Genomic DNA, 12143 nt, shown 5'->3' on the forward strand with positions numbered 1-12143 from the left:
GTAATGTGCACCATTTCCCTTTGTCAGAGATCTCCAAGTGGTTTAAACTGTAGAGATGATTGTATACAAATAGAAAGCAGCAGGAACGTAAAGATGAAGGCAAAAGATGGGAGCAGTATGAGAGGTACACTTCAAACCTAGTAGGATTTTGAGTTTCTAAAGGAAACTTCCTGGTTATATTTGCCTTGCATCCTTTCTCTGCTGTTTATTGACCCATTTGTTGTAACTGCTGATGGAATGTTCATGGGCTGTTGGCTGGGAGCTCTCCTCTGTGAATACTGCTTTCTTGGTGTGATACTTCATACGTAGCCATAGTCCTTGAAGATAAATGCTGTGCGGTTAGGACCGGTGCAGAGGCCTAGTGGCTGAAGTCCTTGCCTTGCATTCATCAGGATCCCATATGAATGCCATTTTTTATCCCAGCCGCTGCACCTCCCTTTCAGCTCCCTGTTTGTGGGCTGGGAAAGCAGTAGAGGATGGCCCAAAGCCTTGAGACCCTGCACCTGTGTGAGAAAGCTGGAAGCAGCTCCTGGTTCCTGGCTTCAGATCAGTACAGCTGTGTTAATCTGACAAAATGAATTTTTTTTTTTTAAAGGGTGTATGTGTATATAAAGATTTGTGGAGAGAAAGAAAAACATCTTCCATACACTGTTTCACACCCAATCCACTGATCCACGCCCTAAATAGCTGTGGAGGTCAGAGGAAGCTGAGCCTATCCAAAGCCAGGAGCCTGGAGCATCTTTGGGTTTCCCACATGGATGTAGGATCCTAAGACTTTGAGGACCCTCTACTGCTTTCCCAGACCACAAGTAGAGCTGGATGAGAAATGGAGCAGCAGAGGGTGGTCCCGAATTCTTGGGAACCTGTACCTACCTGGGAGACCCAGGAGCTCCTGGCTCCAGGTAGGTTTAGCTCCTGCCATTTTAGCCGTTTGGAGAGTGACCAGGTGGAATATCTTCTGTCTCTCTGCGTAAACTTGCCTTTCCACTAAAAATAAATCTTGAAAGGACAATATAAACAGCTTTACTGTCTGCAGACTCCCTAATATCAGATATTGTGGGAATCTGGGCAATTCTGAGAACTCTGACCACTGTGAGTAATCGGGGTTTTGTGTCCAGACATTTCTAAAACGTCACACAGCCACGAATGTCAGGATTTCAATTCACCACCACCCCTCTTTTTTTTTTTTTTTTTTTGTAAAAATTTATGTGAAAGATTGGGAAGAGACACATTTTCTCATCTGATTGAATCCCCAGTTGGCTACGACTGCAGGAGCTTCTGTTGGGTCTCCCAAGCACTTGAGGTTGCCGTTCTTTCAGGCTGGGTTACAAGTGGAGCAGCTCGGCCTTGGTCTGGTATCCATATTGAGATGTTAGTGCTACAGGCGGCATGTTTGCCCAACATGCCCACGGTGCCCCAACATTGCTTTTTATTTTAGAAAAAAAAAAAGGGTAATTTTTAGAAATTTTATTTTGATGATTACAGTTCTGAGGAGGATGCATGCCCACGTAGACCACTGACTGGAGTGGGAGAGATGGAGGAATAGGGGCAAAGAGGGGTGGAGGAAAGTGGACACAGCCATTGTTTACAATTTTCTCTTTGCAGCTGGGGAAAAGGGGCAGAGAAAGGGAGAAGCCACACCCAGGATTCAACCACAGTCGTAACCAGGGATGGGGAATGGGCCACGTCGTGTTATCCCAGGGCCTGAATCGGAGCATGCTCCGAGGGTACTGCTCAAGTGCTTTGGTAGTTCTGAAACATGGATGGGGAAGCTCAAGGGCCGTTGACTGACATAGTCCACATTCAGAGTTGCCATTTCCCCAGATACTTCCTGTCAGTGCTTTGCTGGGAGAGCTATGCAATTTGTTCTTCCCATCCTCTGCTGTAATACTAGATGTCCTCTGCAAATCCCAGTGAACTGCTATACCCCCCGCCCCCATGTGCATCTGGACGTGCTATCCACTGCACGGCGTCAGCAACTGAAGAAGCCCAGTTCTGACACATGGACTCCATCAACAGACCACAAATCTTCCAATTTTTATGGTGCTATCACCCTTAGCCTCCTGTGATCCTGCACCCCCCAGGCCCCCATGAGCTTACCAGAGGAGGATTAGCCAACTGAACCATCATGTGCAGTGTCTGCCATTTAGCAGTTGATGTTTTTTCAGGTTTTGAAGCTGTTTCCCTAAAAATGGATGTGGTGTACTTCAGCTTGGCCTTCCTCTGGCCTAAATGAACAGGCTGTTTTGGACGTGAAGTTAAGTAACTTGCCAGTGAAGTTGTAGAGGCAGGTTTAGGCATCCCGTCCCACAGCGTCACACAATCTGATCGTTTATCAAGTACTTTGTCTTTCCCTTTGTCCTGTATTTAGAAGTTGTTTAAAGCACAGAGCTGTGTCCTCTGCTATTTCACCACGTTAGCCAGGGCGGGGCCAGACCAGAGGCAGCCGTGGAGAATTGGAGCCAGCTTTCCCATGTGGTTGGTGTGGAACTTTCACCAAGCGAGCTGTTGCTTGCAGCTTCCCAGGGGCCACTGGCAGGAAGCTGGGGGAGGGAGAGACAGCTGCTTGGGTGTGCCAGGGAATGAATTCCGACCTGAATTCCAGCAGTCATCATGGTTCTGTTTCGGGAAGCTGTGCACTGCCCGCTCGACACACTGTCCTACCGGCTCTGGGCCGTGTTATCTCTGGCTGCTGCTGGTGGCCTTTCTTTTTAGCCTTTAGTCTTGCTTTCACTATACTGTTGAAAAGGCAAGTTGGGAGATAAGAGCACAGATGTGAGGATAACCTTGTTTTCTGGGAAGCTGGCAGCTTTGAGAGGCTGAGACGAGATCTCTGCTTGTTCATAACAGCCAAGACTGAAGCAAGAAGCAGGAAGCAGTGCAGGTTCTCCCCCTGTGGAGCTGTAAAAGGAAGCTCATGTCAGGAATGGGAACTGGCTTCTTCATTGACGAGGGCTCTATAATCTGGAACTGCTTCTGTTTTAAGATTTATTTTTAGTGGAAAGTCAGATATACAAAGGGAGATGAAGATCTCCCATCCGTTGATTTTACGCCCCAAGCGGCCACAATGGCTAGAGCTGAGCAAATCCAAATCCAGGAGCCAAAGCCTCTTCCAGGTCTCCCACATGGGTGCAGAGTCCTAAGGTTTTGGGCCATCCTCCACTGCTTTCCCAGGCCACATGCAGGGAGCTGGATGGGAAGTGGAGCTGCCAGGATTAGAACATGTGCCCATTTGGGATCCTGGCGCATGCAAGGTGAGGACTTTAGCTGCTAGGCTCTCACGCCAGACCCCTGGAACTGCTTTTGTAGAACGCCTAGAAATGGAAGAGAACACTTGGCCACTGTGTACAGGAGAGGAGACAAAAGGTTGACCTAACATTCATTTTCATCTAGATGATAGCCACCTGAAGTATCTTTCAAATACTTAGAAGGAATTGGAAACTTGAAGGTACAAGACAGCGTGTAATTGGTAGTTCAGACCACTTTTCTGCTTGGGATGCTTGAAAACAAGCAGAAATACAGAACATGTGTTTTTTGGAGGTGTAGAGCTGAGAAGATGGTGAAGACCCGAGGGCCGCTGTCTGCGTGGCTACCATCCTGGGGGCGTCAGCCACACTGGCTCTTCTCTCACAGGTGTTTGCCACGGTCAGAGGCGAGAACTGCTTGGTCACCTACCTGGTGCGGTAGACAGTCACAGCATTTGGGCTCAAGAACATGAATCGGGATTTGAAGCCTGCCAAGGAATTAGGACCTTGGAACTGGTGCCACGATGCAGCAGTGTAAAGCTGCCACCTGATGCCAGCATCCAGAAGGGCCCTGCTGTGAGTTCTGCTTGTCTCCTGGCTGATTTCCCCAGCAAGCAGATGACTCAAGTGCTTGGGCCCCTGCACCACATGGGAGTGGCTGGCTTGGGTTCCTGGCTTGGGTCCTGCCCAGCCCTGCCTGTTGGGGCCATTTGGAAGTGAACCAGCAGATGGACGGTCTCTTTGCCTTTCAAAATGAATAAATTAATTTTTAAAATATGCCCTGCAAGGTTATACCAGGGGTAAGAACGAACAGATTTGTTTTTTTCTGCACTTTTTTTCCCCCAAGTTTATTTCCTTTCATGGAAAGGTAGATTACAGACTGAAGGAGAGACAGGAAAAAATTTCATCTGCTGGTTTACTTCCCAAGAAATTGCAGCCGCAAGAGGAACTAAACCAATTTGAAATCACGAGCTTCTAGGTCTCCCATGCGAGTGCAGGATCCCAAGGCTGTGGGCCGTTCTTTGCTTTCCCAGACCACAAGTAGGGAGCTAGATGGGAAGTGGAGCAGGTGGGACACGAACTGGCACCCATATGCGATTCAGCCACTTGGAAGGTGAAGATTTAGACACTAAGCCATTGTGCCGGGCCTTTTCTTCACTTTTAAAATACAATATTCAGCAAATAATATCTGTGTATTTATGAGAAAACTATGTGAAGGAAAAAACTGGTTTGAGATGGGAAATTTGGAATATAGATAATTAGATCCAGTTTAGTTTGATAAATGACATGTCTTTCAGGAATGTTGAACATTTCTATTATAAGCTGCTGTGGCCCAGGGGTTTTGTTGCGTAGGTTGCAAATCTGGCACTGCACACGACCCCGGTTGAGTCCCAGCTCCTTCACTTCTGATCAAGTTGCCTGTTCTCGAGTCTACAAAGCAGTGGAAGATGGCCCACGTGGAGACCAGGGAGACCCGGATGGAGTTCCCGGCTCCTGGCTTTGACCTGGCTACCCCAACTGTTGACAGTCATTTGGAGTGAACTAGCAGATGGAAGATACCTTGCTCTCTGTAACTCTTGCCTTTCCAATAAGGAAAATGCTAAAAACAAAAAACAAATAAGAAAAAAACCAAGATGGCCAACATTTAAAAAAAGAACAAAATCCAGCTATCTGCTGTGTTAGTAACAAGGGGAATATCTAAAAACACAGGGAAAAAGACGAATGAATAGAGGTGTACGAAAGCATTGTGCCAGTTACCTGTTGCTGCATGAGCTGTCCCAAGACGTAGTTGGTTGGAGAACAAGGCTTTCTCACAACTGTAGATGAGCTGCCCTTGGCGGAGAACGTCAGGGGGTGGAAGATAAAGCCGTGATTATTTTTAGCAAGAAGTTTGCAATCTCTTTATGAGTGAGAAACCCTGTTGCTCCTCCCAACCCAGCCTCAGGCAAGATAAAGTCCTTTTAGAATGTTCCATTGGGATTACATGTGTTATGTGTTGTGGATTCAAGCTGCCTCGCATCTTATTTTTTTTTTTAAGATTTATTTATTTATTTTTATTGGAAAGTCAGCTATACAGAGAGGAGGAGGAGAGACAAAGATCTTCCATCCATTGATTCACTCCCCAAGTGGCCGCAATGGTTGGAGCTGCGCCAATCCAAAGCCAGGAGCCTCTTCTGAGTCTCCCATGTGGGTGCAGGGTCCCAAGGTTTTGGGCCGTCCACTGCTTTCCCATGCCACAAGTAGGGAGCTGGATGGGAAGTGGGGCCACTGGAATTAGAATTGGTGCCCATGTGGGATCTTGGCGTGCAAGGCTATTACTTTTGCTGCTAGGCTTCTGTGACAGCACCCCTGCCTCACATCTTGAATGTCCTCCCACTGAGATCTTTGTCTGTGTTTCCCACGTGGGGTCAGCACGAGCTCTGGGCTTCTTTGATAAATTAAAAACAGTGGTTTCAGGGGCGGTATCTGGCCTGGAGGTTGAGACACCTGTCAAGAGGCCACACTGGCATGCCCGTTTCCCTACACGGCTCCAGCTGCTGACTCAGAGCAGAAATGTGGCTCAAGGGTGGCCCCTGCCAGCCATCTGCCCAGATCGCCTGGCCTTGGCTGGGGCTGCCCTCTGAAGGTTCCAGGCTGCAAGTTCAGACCTTTGGACGGCAGGGGGAGCTTGTTTTGTTTTGTTTTGTTTGGCTGACACATAGCGTTTGATTGCCCTGAATTTTTTGCTTCTGGCTTACATAGTAGCGCAGTCAGGTGTCCCAGGTTGGAGGTTAGAGGTCAGGATACTGCGTGCTGCTGTGGACTTCAGTTCAGGAGTGGAGCCAGGCGGGAGGAGGAGAGGCTTGCTTAGTCCCCTAAATTTGGGGCCTGTGAGACTCGCCATTCTCACTGGGAAAGCCCAGGGGATGCACGGAGCTGCCATTTCTGTGTCCTCGGCATGACGTAATTACTCTCTTTTGGCCATTATATCATTGAAAATTTCCCCTTCATTGTGATGGTAGAAGCAGTGGGCTTGTTCACTAGAGGGCTTTGGGTTAGAGACCCACCAGGTAGGCAGGAGAAAGAGCAACACCACCATTTCTTCGGCTTTTGGTGAGGACGCTTGTGACGGCTGGAGAAGATGGGATTTGTTACAATCCTGGAGTGTGGGCCCGGCGTGATAGTGTAATGGTTAAGGTCCTCGCCTTGAGCACGCCAGGATCCCATATGGGTGCCGGTTCTAATCCCAGCAGCCCCACTTCCCATCCAGCTCCCTGCTTGTGGCCTGGGAAGGCAGTCGAGGACGGCCCAAAGCCTTGGGACCCTGCACCCTTGTGGGAGACCCGGAAATAAGTTCCTGGATCCTGGCTTCGGATTGGCGCAGGACTGGCCGTTGCGGTCACTTGGGGAGTGAATCATCGGACAGAAGATCTTCTCTCTGTCTCTCCTCCTCTGTGTATATCTGACTTTGCAATAAAAAATAAATAAATCTTAAAAAAAAAAGAATCCTGGAGTGATACCTACTGAGATCTACAATGAGAAGCTGGGGAGTGGGGATGGGGTAGCGTGATGGCTCAATTGGCTAAAGTCCTCCCCAGCCAGAATCCCATATAGGTACCGGTTTTTGTCCTGGCGGCTCTACTTTCCATCCAGCTCCCTGCCTGTGGCCTGGGAGAGCAGTCGAGGACATCCCAAAGCCTTGGGAGTCTGCATCCGTGTGGGAGACTTGGAAGAAGCTCTTTGCTCCTGGTTTTGGATCAACTCAGCTTTGCCAGTTGCGGCCACTTGGGGAGCAAACCAGTGGATGGAAGATCTTTCTCTTCGTTCTGTCTATAAATCTACCTTTCCAACAAAAAAGAATAAGTCTTCAAAGCAAAGCAAGCCAAAGCGAAACAAAAATCCTAAGAAATGGGCTGGCATTGTGATGCAGAGGCGGGCAAACAGCCTTGTTTCCAGGCCCTGCTGTCCTACTTTTGATACAGCTTCCTGTCTGGGAAAGCAGAAGATAACCCAAGTGCTTGGTCCTCTGCCTCTCCCATGGGACGCCTGGCTCCTGGTTTTGGGTCTGGCCCTGGCCATTGCAGCCATTTGGGGAGTGAACATTCTCTTTCCTCCTCTCTGTAACTCTGCCTTTCAAAAGAAAAAGGGAAAATTAAGTACCTCTTGAGCTTAGTCAGGATTCGGTCACGTTGTGGGGAACCCATTCAAATGAACAGGAACTTAAATGAGACAAGTGGAGGGCAGGAACGCTGTTGCTCAGGACGGTCACGCTGGCAGCTATCCCTGCTGGGGTCACACGGTGCGGGGGCGGGGCAGAATGTAGGCGGGAGAGTTGCGGAAACGAAAGCCCAGAGAAAGCTGACTTTCCAGGCAACTGATTGTATTGGGGATAATGAGAAACGGGAATTGAAAATGAGGAAGTGTGAAGCAATTTCAGAAGAGCAGGTGTAAGCACTTTGAAAGGCAGCCTTGAGTGTGTGTGTGTGTGTGTGTGTGTGTGTGTGTGTGCGCGCGCGCGCGTGCGTGCATGGGAGACAAAGTGGCTGTGACAGAGCTAAGGGCAGGACACCGTGGAAATAGCAGCGCTCCCTGGGGCCCACGCAGAACACTGGCTTACTTCCCATCCTGCTCACCTCCTGAGCAAGCCATCCTTGGCTTCTGGGGCCCCTGGACCAGACACAGAGATGCCCACTTTGGGGCCCTTTGTGTTCCTGGTCTCTCCTGTGTCATCAGCTTGACGATTGCTCAAGCGTTCATCTCCCTAAGAACCTCCCACACCTCTGTCTTGGTCACGTCTCTTCTGGTTATTGTCCGGGAATGCCAGGGATCACTTAGCCGTTCCCATGCCAGACAGGGAGATAAGAAAATCAGCTGTGCAACAGTAATTGACTGAGGTGGTCACAAGGTGTCGCCCGTGTCAAGGTTTCCCCGCAACTCCTGGGTGCAGCCTCGCTGTGGAGACACCTGCCCCAGCGAGGTGGTTCCCCGCCCTACGCACTGTGGTGACTTTGGCCCAGGAACTTTCAGAGCTGGAACTTGGCTCACTCTCCAGGATCTTCCTTCCTACTGTGCACTCTGGAGTCAGGGGAGCAGCAGTGCTTGCTTGGCTGCTTGTTCTTAAAATTTTTCCCCTTGATTGGCAGTTACAGATATTTGAGCTATTTACCTGTCACTCCCCAAATGGCCTCACATCTGGGGCTGGGCCAGGCTGAAACTTGGAGCCAGGAACCCCATCCAGGCCTCCCATGTGTGTGACACGGACCCAAGTACTTGGGAGAATCTTCTGCTGCTTTCCCAGGCAGACAACACTGGCCGAGCAGTCGATATCTCGTTCATATCCTGCCGGTCTAAAAAGAACAACCAGTGAGCACCTCTCCAAGGAATGCTGATGCATAGCTGGGAACGGAACACAGGGATATGTGGGCTGTGGTGCAGTGTGCGCATGGGTCAGGAGGCTGTGGCAGGGGCGGGGGTCAAAGGACAAAAAGAGGTGTAGGTGTTATGAGACCTCTAGAAACCATCATCAAGCCAGCGCTGTGGCACTGCATGTTAAGCCTCTGCCTGTGATGCCAGCTTCCCATATGGGTGATGACTGCTCCCTGCTTATGGCCTGGGAAAGCGGTGCAGCTGCCTAGGAGACCTGGTAAAATCTCCTGTCTCTTGTCTCCTGGCTTTGGCCCTGCCCAGCTCTACCTGTGGCAGCTGTTTGGGAAATGAATGAGTGGATGGAAGACCATCTTTAAAAAATATATTTACTTTAAAGAGTTGGAGAAAGGGAGAAGAAAGAGATCTTCTGTCTGTTAGTTCACTTCCCCAACGGGCCACAACAGTCAGAGCTGGACCAGGCCGAAGCCAGGAGCGTCTCCCGGGTCTCCCCGACTTGGGCCATCTGCTGCTGCTTTCTGCAGGCACATTCGTAGGGAGCTGGACCAGGAAACGGAGCAGCCAGGACGTGCTGTGCCACAATGCGGCCCCGATTCTAACAACTTTGATATTTGTCTCACAGCTTTTCCTCCAGAGCCTCTGAGGCTGAGTTTGCACTCTCATAACTTTGACTTCCCCCATAATGAAATTCATTCTCTGTCTCTAGCTTAAACCCTCTACCACTCTAATTACAGACCATCCCTTCTAAGTGCTTTAAAAATACATCAAGATCTATAAAAAAATGATTAAAATAAAAAGCAACAGGTTAAGCTGATGCTTGTAATACCCACATCCCACATGACAGCGTCGGTTTGAGTCCCAGCTACTCCACTTCCAACTGAGCTTCCTGCTGATGTGTCTTCAATGACATCAGGTATGGTTCAAATCCTTGGGGCCCTGCCATCCACATAGGAGTCCCATATGAAGTTTCTGGCTCCTGGCTCCAGCCTGGCTCAGCCCTGGAAGTTGCTGCCATTTGGGGAGTGAACCAGCAGAGGGAAGATCTGTCTCTCTGTTTGTCCCTATGCCTTTCAAATCAGCCAATCAAGTTTTAAAAATACTGCTCTTGTGAATTGCCCAGGCACCCATGAGAGACAGAAAGAGGGGCCTGAAGAGAGATGGATCTTCCATTGTCCTGTTCACTTCTCAAGTGGTTGTAACGGCTGGGGCTGGGGCAGGTTAAAGCCAGGCGCTTCACCGGGCCTTCCATATGGGTGGCAGGGACCCAGCTACTTGCATAACCTTCTGCTGCATTTGTTATTTTATAGAGAATCTTCCAACCGCTGGTTTACTCCGCAAAGAGTCACAATGGCCAGAGCTGATCTGATCTGAAGCCAGGAGTGTCTTCCAGGTCTTCCATGCATGTGCAGGTTCCCAAGGCTTTGGGCCATCCTATTTTGCCTTTCCAGGCCACAAGCAGGGAGCTGGATGGGAAGTGGAGCAGCTGGGATTAGAACTGGCAACCACATGGAGTGCTAACATCACAGGGTGGAGAATTAGGCCGCTGCGCCATTGAGCCGGCCCTGATACTGGAGGATTTTTGGTGATCCTTCTTGGCTCATAGTTTTGTGGCTGTTGATGACACATTTGCCTCAGGAATTCTACTGCTTTTAATTCTGAGATTTGCCATGTCTGTGTGAATAGCCACTTCCCAGCCTCTGTCATTAGCGTTGAGTTTCCTGTTAATGCCTTTAGGTACTGGTGACCCCATCATCATGCTGTCTGCATCCACCAGTGGCCTTGGTCCTTCATGGTCACACCAGGACTTCCATACTGGGGCCCAGGGGCCCAGGGGCCCACTGGTACTGACTCTGTCGCCAGAGGGCGCCACCGACACCGCTGGCCATCCGCAGGGGACTCCATCACGTCTAAGTTCGCTGTGGGAGCAGCTCCAGTCCCTGCCTGGGAGCCTGAGTGGAGTTCCCGGCCCCTGACCGTGGCCCGACTCACCTCCAGGTGTTGTGGGAGTTGTGGGAGTGAATGAGCAGATGGACCACCTCTTTCCCTCTCTGTGACTCTGCCTTTAGATAAATAAATCCTTTTTTTTTAAAGATTTATTTTTTTTTATTGGACAGTCAGATATACATAGAGGAGGAGAGAGAGAGCGAAAGATCTTCCATCCTATGATTCACTCCCCAAGTGACCACAATGGCTGGTGCTGCGCTGATCCGAAGCTAGGAGCCAGGAACCTCCTCTGGGTCTCTCCACTTAGTTGCGGGGTCCCAAGGCTTTGGGCCGTCCTTGACTGCTTTCCCAGGCCACAAGCAGGGGGCTGAGTGGGAAATGGGGCTACTGCAATGAGAACTGGAGCCCATATGGGATCCCGGAGTGTGTGCAAGGCAAGGACTTTAGCCTTTAGGCTACGGTGCCGGGTCCTAAAATTTATTTTTAATTTTGGATAATAACACAGAGTGGGATGGATCAAGGATTAGGGAAAAGTGGGTGTGATCATTGTTTCTGTATTTTCTGTTTCCCTGTTTCGGGGGGCAGGGAGGGGCGTGGAAAAATAAGTCATGTAAATAGCACTCCGCTTTCAACACTTTGACTAGTCTAGCGGAGTTACAGTGCAAAAGAACACAGAAGCTGGTGTTTATGTTTTCTTTTGGTGACACTGTTTTCTTTCTTTCTTGGAAACTTGTCTGATTTGGAGAGTGAGCTGCAGTCTTGCACCTGCACTGAGAGTGGAAAGGGCACTGACCAGCAGCGCTTTATCTCGTGGTCCTGTTGGCTGTTGCCAAGCCCGCGCATGGTGGGAGCGGCTTGGATGGAGCGAGGTGTGGTGACAGGCAGGCTTCTGCAGGAGCTGGGGGCCTTGGGGCAGGTCCGTTCCGTCCCTGGGGCTACCTTGGTTTATGTATTTCCCAGTGGGGATTGTAAGCAGTGTGCTGTCATCTAGATATTAATTTGGGTTCCCCCAAAGGCTTTGGTCTCTGAAGTTTTATGTTAATGGCAGCAATAGGTAAACAAAACAAAACAAAAACTAAGCTAAAATTGTACTCTCAAGGAATGTGTCTTTTCTGTTAGAAGTCAATGAGTGCATTTTATTATTATCTTAAAGATTTACATTTATTTTTATTGCAAAGTCAGATAGACAGAGAGGAGGAGAGACAGAGAGGAAGATCTGTCCAATGATTCACTCCCCAAGTGCCTGCAATGGCCAGAGTTGAGCTGATCTGAAGCCAGGAGCCAGGAGCTCTTCTGGGTCTCCCACACAGGTGCAGGGTCCCAAAGCTTTGGGTCGTCCTCGACTGCTTTCCCAGGCCACAGGCAGAGAGCTGAATGGGAAGTGGAGCAGTCGGGTTAGAACCAGCACCCAAATGGGATTTCAGAACGTTCAAGGCAAAGACTTTAGCCTCTAGGCCACCACGCCGGGCCTGGTCGCACTTTCTATCTGCTCTTCAGTCCCTGTTCATGGGCAAACTTGATGCGTCGAGTCAATAGTCATATGTGTGGACTGCTGACTGTTGGTCAATAGCCCCATTACTAGAATTTTCT

The sequence above is a fragment of the Ochotona curzoniae genome, unplaced genomic scaffold (assembly GCF_017591425.1).
Source record: "Ochotona curzoniae isolate NIBS_2020 unplaced genomic scaffold, NIBS_Ocur_1.0 scaffold_4701, whole genome shotgun sequence".
Taxonomy (NCBI): Eukaryota; Metazoa; Chordata; class Mammalia; order Lagomorpha; family Ochotonidae; genus Ochotona; species Ochotona curzoniae.